This window comes from Lampris incognitus, chromosome 12 (assembly GCF_029633865.1).
Source record: "Lampris incognitus isolate fLamInc1 chromosome 12, fLamInc1.hap2, whole genome shotgun sequence".
Classification (NCBI taxonomy): domain Eukaryota; kingdom Metazoa; phylum Chordata; class Actinopteri; order Lampriformes; family Lampridae; genus Lampris; species Lampris incognitus.
In genome coordinates, this window is record NC_079222.1 from 33,224,662 (window position 1) to 33,233,775 (window position 9,114).

The 9,114-nt window shown below is 41.8% G+C and overlaps 1 long non-coding RNA gene across 1 annotated transcript; it reads left to right on the top strand.

Annotated features, from left to right (window-relative positions):
- The first annotated feature begins 291 nt into the window (after positions 1-291).
- Positions 292-4,830, top strand: LOC130122092 (uncharacterized). Its single transcript, XR_008811109.1, has 4 exons — positions 292-398; positions 1,011-1,065; positions 3,791-3,889; positions 4,744-4,830. It is a non-coding gene; the product is annotated as an uncharacterized LOC130122092 (long non-coding RNA).
- Positions 4,831-9,114: the final 4,284 nt, after the last annotated feature.

Genomic DNA, 9,114 nt, shown 5'->3' on the forward strand with positions numbered 1-9,114 from the left:
ATTATCCATTCTCTTCATGTCTACATCATATACGTATTTCTAGACGCTGGCATTGTGAAATAACACAGCCAAATTAATTTCCAATAACCTCGACAGGTGCAACAATACATCTCTGTCAAGTCCAGGTGCCAAAACCGAAGGTGAACAGCGATTTAATGTCTTCTTCTTTGTTATTCTCAACATAATAAAAAGGGGAGCCGTGGCCCTCGGCATGACCGAGAGGTGGGCCATGAACACACACCGGCAATGTCAGCCGGTTCCACGCATGCTCCGGAGACCGGCGTCCGGCGTGACGTCACCAGCGTCCTCTGGTTTTACTTCCGAGCCACACGGAATTCACTTCCTCCTGGACAAACGTCAGAATGGTTCCGGCAGTTGCTGTTTCGCCGCTCATCAAGGTATTAAACACAAACTCCTAAACCTGACAAATCGTTTGGAATAGACTTTTAAAATCGCAGGAAATAAAAAATGTCGCATCTCAACCGTCGCGGTCGTTGCCAGACTGTCGGTCAAACGATAGGGGCAGCATGCTAGGTGTTTGCTAGCTAGCAAGCCTGCGGCTAATGACATTGACTGACGTGAAAAAGACGCACGTTGGGGATAGTCGCAACTGCGGCATGTAAAGGAACATTGTTAGGCTTTTGGATGCACAATGGCGTCCCTGCTATTTACTTCGTTACATACGGTGTGTTGTCGAAACACCTTCATACTTCAGCTGCAAGGTCAGAATTGTGGACCTTTGCCCTGCGCGCTGCACATCACGGTCTGTTGGCTGCTGTGCATCAACGCGTGCAAGGGCAAGAAATACAGATTTAGAAAAGGACCGTAAGGTTTTTCTAACCAAGCATGTCGACCTTGAAAGGATGACAACATTGAAGGTGTGCTTTGAGTTAAAGTGCCAAACGTTCTCGTCCTCCTCCCTCGTCAGCCTGCACAACTGATGGGCTACTCTTACCACCATCGTATTTATGTTCCAGAATAGCCTCATTTAATGTAACCTTTTGTTTCAGACGGCCAGGTGGTCCGCCTTGTTCCTTGGCGTATTGTATGGAAAGCAGAGGCTTGGTAAGTGTCTTTCAGAAAGATCCTCCTTTTTAATTGCAATTGTGTGAATGTCTGAAATTCAAGTGTCTCGTTTATGAATAATCCTGTATCAACAAAGTGGTCTGATTATGACATTGTGAAGCAGTTAGTTTTAAACATAGCCTGTCGTTTCTTCTCTTTTGAAACGGACATGTTCAATAAATTTTCTGTTGACTACCACCGTGGGACGTTTCAGTGCAGTTAATGGACCTTTCTGTTTGTTGCTGTTTAATGCACCATGCTAGAAGCTTGATTCCCAGGCTTTTCTCCCTGGTCATAGCAGGACTGTTAGAGTCTCATTCACTGACAGCTGCTTTGTTAGCTGGCAGTTCTCTATGCTGTGATCTAAGTAGTAGTTTTGCCTGTGCATCTATAGAGCTAGGCCTGTTTTGGTAGAAATCTGTTTCTAGTTCTTTTATTTTCTCATCTGATGTCTTCATTTCAAGTTGGGTACTCTTTTTTTGAGCTTGTAAGACAAGGTATCCGACCTCTAATAAATGCCTTGAATGCCTCCCATCTTGTGGTAGCAGATGTTTGGGTAGTGTTGCATTCAAAATACAAGTCAATCTGTTTATCTAAAAAAGTCTATGAATGCGGGTCCACAAGCCAACCTGGTTGAAAATGCCATTTTGGGGGATGACTCACAAGTTCAGTATCTTTATAACTCAAAGATATGGCTGCATGGTTGGATAGAACCATACTGCTATACTGACATTCATCAATTTTGAAAACAAGTAATGCTGAGACTAAAAAGTAGTCTGTACGATGGTAAGTTTTATAAGAGCTGGATTAACAGGAATATTCTACTTTATTTGGTTTACCATGTCTCCAAATATCCAAAAAATTCAATTCTTTCATGAAATGGTGTATTGTCTTACTCAAGCTGGTGTGAGTATTATCTAAGCTGGGTGGGTTGTCTCTCAATGGGTCTAACATACAATTGAAGTCGCCAGCTGTTATGTTTTGCCCAGGGAGAATTGAAACAGTCAGAAACAGATTATTATAAAATTTAAGATCAACTACATTTTTTGTGACAGACATGGGTGCAAGTCAATGAATACTGGGATGGCATCCAGCGCTTTACCTGTGACCACATCCTTAGGGTTAGTGGTTGTGTCAGGAAGGGCAGCCGATGTAAAATTTTGCCAAATCAGTGTGCGGATTGACGAGACCATACTGGATCGGTTGAGGCTCTATACCGAATCGGTCAAGGCCCAGGTTAACAGTGGCCGCCATTGGTGCTGTGCCCTCACAGGGTACCGATGGAAAATTTAAAATTTGCCGAGGCGCCCCCTGAGAGAAAGGGAATAAGCCGATAGAAGAAGACCAAGTGTAGCAATAATAACTGCCTACCAATTTGCTCTGAAAAAAATCAAACATGACTTTGAAAATAACCAATACAGTTTACCCTATTGCTTGTTAATTTGGTTCATGTTTATCATCTGAGATTAGTTTTTGCATTTTTGCTGACTGCAGTGTCTTTCACAGACCTTAATTTCTGGTCAAAAGGATGCAGCTCATCAAAATAACCATCAGTAGAGTTTGACCTGCTGCATTGCAGATGAAAATATGATACTTATTTTAAGCAGTTTTTGAATTAAAAAAAATCCTGACAAGGGACTTATGTTATTACTTGGACTATGTAAGTTTTAGGGAGGAGGTAGAGGGATAATTGTTGTATTCCCTTATTGTTCATTTCCTTCTGCAATTGACCTGATGTTATATTAGAATTCAATATCAGCAAATAGTATCATGCTACTGGACAGTGACACTGGCCGTTTCACACCATTGTTTATTGTTAAGCACGTTGGGCATGTTGTTGCAGGGTCATCTAATCTGGGTTGCAAATATTCGAGCTGGTGAAATGTACTCTCATGTTGCAATTACAAAATAACTGTGTGGCTCTAACACAGTATGCCACCAGCAAAATCCCCTCCACAAGTTAAGTTGAAATGTAGGTGGGTTATGGTTGCCTCTTGAAAACACAGCCCACTTGAAAAAGTATATACACACACGTGTAAATGAGTGACAAATTATATTTATTCATTTCACTGTACATCAGTTACCAGTCCAAAGCAAAAGGTTGTCAGCAGCTCTATAGACTAATTTGTTATTGTATCTCACTCTTATATCTTCATATCGGATTCAAGAGGACACCTTTTTAAGTTAATGGAGAGGGTGATCCCGAAGACAGACATTCAGCAAAAATAAATGTGGCAAGAGAAAAGCTTTAATTAGCAGACATGTGAGGATCATTGTCTCATCCATGCACTACAGTAAATAAAAGCCTGCAGAATCAGATCCCTGGGTTTATTTGATTGGTATGTTGTCCTACACAGTAGCAGCACATTCACATCATTTTCAACTTATACAGTCTGCTATATTCTCAAGACTACTAGGCTAACTGTCTGACAATAATAATAATGCTACTGAGTTCTGCTGTGAAGGGGTCTGTTTAAAGCAGTTTATCCAATATGAATATTACGTTTGTCAATAGGAAAAACAAAGTTAAACTTTATGGGACAACTTCCCGGTGATTACTTCCAGTGATGGGGTTATTATTGGTTTCTGAGTAAACACTCAATGCTGATCTAATTTGCAGTTTTGTCTCTAGAAATATTCAACAAGACAAGAGAATGGATTTAAACAAAATAATGATTTTATGGTAAAATTGTGGGGTTTTTTTTTTTTTTTTTTTATCACTCAGAGTATCTAAAACCAATTGCGGAGGAAGAGAGGAAGATTGAGGAAGCAGAGAAGAAGGCCAGAGAGGAACAGGAGCGGATCTACAAACAGCTCTCTGAAGGTAAAGTATTAAGTCAAGTCAATTTTATTTGTATAGCACAATATCAATATCATTTTAATACTCCCAAAAAGTGTCATTTTTTGATTTCCAAGACAACACATTACACTGGGTTTTGTTTTGTAAAGGTCCAATGAAATGAAAAATTTATTTTCCTTCTTGTTACCTCTTTTATCTGCACTTAATTTACATATATTTAATGCTATGTTCTTGAGATGAAAAATAATTTCAGTTTTATGTTTACAAGATAAGGAATTTGGGTAGCACGGTGGCGCAGCGGTTAGCACTGTCGCCTCACAGCAAGACGGTCCTGGGTTCAAACCCCGGGATTGTCCAACCTTGAGGGTCATCCCAGGCCGTCCTCTATGTGGAGTTTGCATGTTCTCCCCGTGTCTGCGGTGGGTCTTCTGCGGGTGCTCTGGTTTCCCCCACCATCTAAACAAGACATGCATGTTAGGGTTAATGGACTGAGGCATGGCAAGTCCAACTGGAGTTGGTCCCCGGGCTCTTCTTGAAAAATACAATATTTTTTTGTTATATCACCCAGCATCTGTGGGCATACACTGAAAATGCTCCACTGAATAGGGCGCGACACTGGGGGAAGACGAGTGATCTTCTACCACCAAGTTGAAATTAGCCAATCGCACATCAGTGTCAACATTCTTCTAAAAAAGCCAGTCACTGTTGACTGTTAGTCAAATTAAACTTCCTCCCCTCGTTAAATCCCACCCGACAGTTGTGGTCATTCTGATATACATGAAATTGAGGAAGTGTGCGGTGCTCTGAATGCCATATCACAGGAGCTCTCAGTAGAGCAATAGTAGTTCTAATGTGTCTCCTCTTTCCTTTCTCTGCAGCAAACTCTGACACCATCCTGAAGTGAACTTTCACCGGAGCAGCCATTATGTTATAACCATAATAAAAATGACGATATTTTTAATGTACTCAAGTGTTGTTATTTGTTGATGGCGTTGGGTGTAGTAGACGGGTATGGCTTTCATGCACTTAAAATATTTTAACTCGCTCTAGAGGCTAAGACTGCTAGTTGCATGCGGTGCACATACACTGTTTTTGCATATGTGTTTATGTGTTATAGATGTGTGCGTATGTCTACCTGTCCTTCAGAAGGAGATGAGCCAGGAGGGAAAGCTGTAGGTTGTAATCCGGGCCTAGTTTAGCAGCAATCCCAGGATTGGGGTCAGGCACCAGTAGAAGAAAGTGCAGTGTGGGCAATACTTCTCCCCTGCAGTACTCTTTTGTTACGTAATTACAAACTCGATTTACCCTCGCTTAGCTTGATGTGTTGTAGTAATTATACAAGAACTGTCAAAAAGTGACATTTCTAGTGAACGCAATTGCACAGCAGAAATATGAATACTAAATGAGCACCGTGGTATGGTTACTGTTGTTACACAACGATGAAGACTGGTCAACAGTTTTGTTTGATGTTGACTGATTGCAGCTTAAAGAATTGGCTAGTTAAGTTAATTGGTTCATTAACTTTGTTTCATAAGAAATCAATATAGTTTTAATACAGTACCCCAAAGTGGTGACATCATCACTAAAATATGTTGCATGGCAATTGCATTTCAACATTTAGTTACCATAGTCTGCCCTAGTCAGATTAGGGCTGGCCATGTATTTGTAGTATGCAATGTAGCCTATTGAAATAGACTATTGACCGGTGGGTGGACGTTGCTAATGAGCTGATGAGGAATTGATAAGAGATTTACCGGTTAGTTGGAAACCCCAACCAGGGAAAAATGTAAACCAAGATATTTATGGGAGTTGGTAAATATGTCAGCATAAAAACTGATATTTCAACTTTCCTCCAAATCCAGTATTTCCATTTCCTACACAAAGAAATAAATCGGCTAAAGTCTTTCCATAAAAATAATTTGCTTTATTTGATCACCACAGGCAAGCTTGAAAATACAGACTTGAGCAAAATTAAACTACCTCTTAGTTTTTATAGCATATATGGTAAATGTATTTCTCTGACATGAAATATGAGTACAACTAAATCAACAACAATGATAATAATAATAAAAAAATAATGTCATTACCCTTACATGGAATATTATATTCAGAGGTCAGAAAATGGAGACAAGCCTGAAAAAGTGTGAGGTTATTTCATTAATTAGTGTATAGATTAATAATTTCTATATAGTATGTATGTATAGCTATATACATATGTGTGTGTGTGTGTGTTAAAAATTATTTTTCACCTAGAGAAACAATGTATTGGATTTTCTTTTGTTATTTACAGACGGGAAATATGTACAGTTTGCTACAAGAAGCCAAGATGCTTCTTGAATATTCTGAAGGAGCTGTCTTCATGTGAGTCTGTTGGTGTCATTACTGTATCAGAGGAGCATAAAATGTACGTTAACAGTGTCAAGGCCACTGGCTTTAAGCACAGCTAACATCCATCCAGAGAAAGGTCACAGCCAGGTTCAATATGCGAATAGTCATTTGATATATAAACAAACTAAACTAATCATTATGATTCCTTATTCCTAGCAGAGTGGACTTAACAAATGTTTTACTGAGCTTTGCAGGAATATAACCTCCTAGGCTACTCTCACACATTCGTACTTGGCATCATTGATGAGCAACTACAGAAACTCTGCTGGCTGGAGTAGCATTTTCCATAAATGTCTACAGTTTATAATTTCTAGAAAGCAACAGAGAATGATTACATGATGCCAGCTTCATCTATATCTTTAACGTAAGCGGTGCATCGCTCATCTGTTCTGCCATTTTCTAGCTTTTGATCGCGAGCAGTAAGGAAGGTAAACACTCGTTTGTAAATGATGAATGACTGGAAGGAGTGAACATAACATACAGTGTAACGACCACATAAAGATGTACATCATTCAACAATAACGCTAGACGATATAGTTCAACTTAAAAGTAACGCGTCTAATTCCTGTCATCTAAAATTGAAACAAATATAAACAATATACAAGTGAAAAAAGAAGTCCCATAGCCTTCGAATTGGTTATGTTGTTGCATTTTGCCAGGATGCAAACAATTAAGTTGTTTGAGATCAAAGGAACAAAGCGATACATTGTACAGAATAAAGAATATTCACGCATACATAATATCCACGGATGATACAAGACAAGATGTACATACAAGTTTCATGTTATAACGTGCACCGTTTTACATGGGGGCAAGTCACTACTTTTTTTTTACCCCCTTTCTCCCCAAATGTGAGCCGTCCCGGTCACTGTTCCACCCCCTCTGCCGATCCGGGGAAGGCTGCAGACCACCTTGTAGCGACATCAGGGGACAGGCGGGAATCCGCCACAGCCGGGAAGCGAACCCGGGTCACCTGGGCGACTGCGCTAACCAGTCAACTAAAGGATCCGACCAGTTAGCCAAGGGCTAGCGAGTCTAGTCATCCATGGTCATCACACTACCCCCTCCCTCGGGATGCGCATCCCTGCGCTTCAGCATATCAGCTCCCTCACGCCTCTGGGCGCATGCGCTTCTGATGGCCTCAGTCTCACCATCCCACTTTTGTCACACATGTAGCGAATTCAGGGGCAGCCAGTAAGCAAACTCGGGTCACCTGCACCACGGCCGACTGCGCTAACCAGTAAAATAAGGGTCTAACCCACTGGGGGTAGTGACCATGAATGAGTAGACTCGCTAGCCGTTTGGCTAACGGGTCAAACCCTTTAGTTGAATGGTTAGCGCAGTTGCCCATGGTGCGGGCGACCCGGGATCGCGTCCCTGCTGCAACGGTTCCCGGCTGCCCCCTGAATTCGCTACACTGGTGTCAGAAGTGGGATAGTGAGACTGAGGCCATCGGAAGCGCGTGCGCCCAGAGGCGTGAGGGAGCTGATATGCTGAAGTGCGGGGACACGCTTCTCGAAGGAGGGGGGTAGTGTAATGATAACGGATGTGTAGACTCGCTAGCCTGTTGGCTAACTGGTCGGAGCCTCTACTTGACTGGTTAACGTAGTTGCCCGTGGTGCAGGAGACCCGGGTTCACGTCCTGGCTGCAACCACGTCTGCTCCGATACATGTGGAGTCGCCAGCCGCTTCTTTTCACCTGACAATGACGAGTTTCCCCAGGGGGACATGGCACGTGGGAGGATCACGCTATCCCCCCCCTCCCGAACAGGCGAACCGACCGACCAGAAGAGGCGCTAGTGCAGCGACCAGGATACATACCCACATCCGGCCTCCCACCCGCAGACACGGCCAATTGTGTCTATGGGACACACAACCAAGTCGGAGGCAACACGGGGATTTGAACTGGCGATTCCCGTGTTGGTAGGCAACGGAATAGACCATCACGCTACCCGGACAATGCATAAGTCATTACTTTTAAAAGCCTATATGGAGGAGTATAAAAGTTTGTGATTGTAGCCTTCATTACTTGTTAGGTAACACATCTATGACTAACATACAGCGTCAGAAGATGATGAAGCTGACATGAGGGGGAAAAGTATGAGATGAAACTCAGAAGGGAACAAGGCCAGATTTTCAATTTTAAAGGAGTAAATTAGCTGTTGCGTTATGCATTATTATATACAGTACTGCTTAATAACAATCTATTGATTTGCCCCTCAAGGCCAAGTGGGGTCTGAATGTCAGCAAATGACAAGGGATTTTTCCCTGACCGCCAACTATATTTTGACTGTTTCAAGGATTTTGAAGTTAAAAGCTTTAAACAGCATTGTTTTTTCTTGTATTTACATCAAATGAGCCAAACAATTATGTAGCTTTAATCCAGTTGTGCTCAAAACGATGTATTTAAAATGCATCACAAAAAGTTACGGAAGCACAGGTAGTGAATATAGATACATTTCTGATGTCTCCTTCACGTCCATAATTACCTGCATCTTAAGATGACAAAAGGGACTTGTTCATAACCATAATCTGGTAACTGGTTGATTGTGTTTGATGACTGGGTATTGTTAGTCCAAGTCCTGGTGGTTCCTGGTGTCTTCTTGCTTCTGTCCTAGTCCACCAAGCTGATGGTCCTTAAACGCAAAACACGAGTTTCCTCAGTGTGGAAGAAAATGAATAAGAAACATAATTTTTTAGTTCATATTTTTCTTTTGGTTCTTCAAGGACAATAATGGGACCATGTCTGCATGCTTCATTCAGCCTTCTCCTTTCATGTGAGCTTTTCCCTTGGCAGTGAAACCGACTCGCTGGCAGTGGTGCTGCAGTTATCCTGAAGCCAGCGGGTCCCCTCCCTCCCG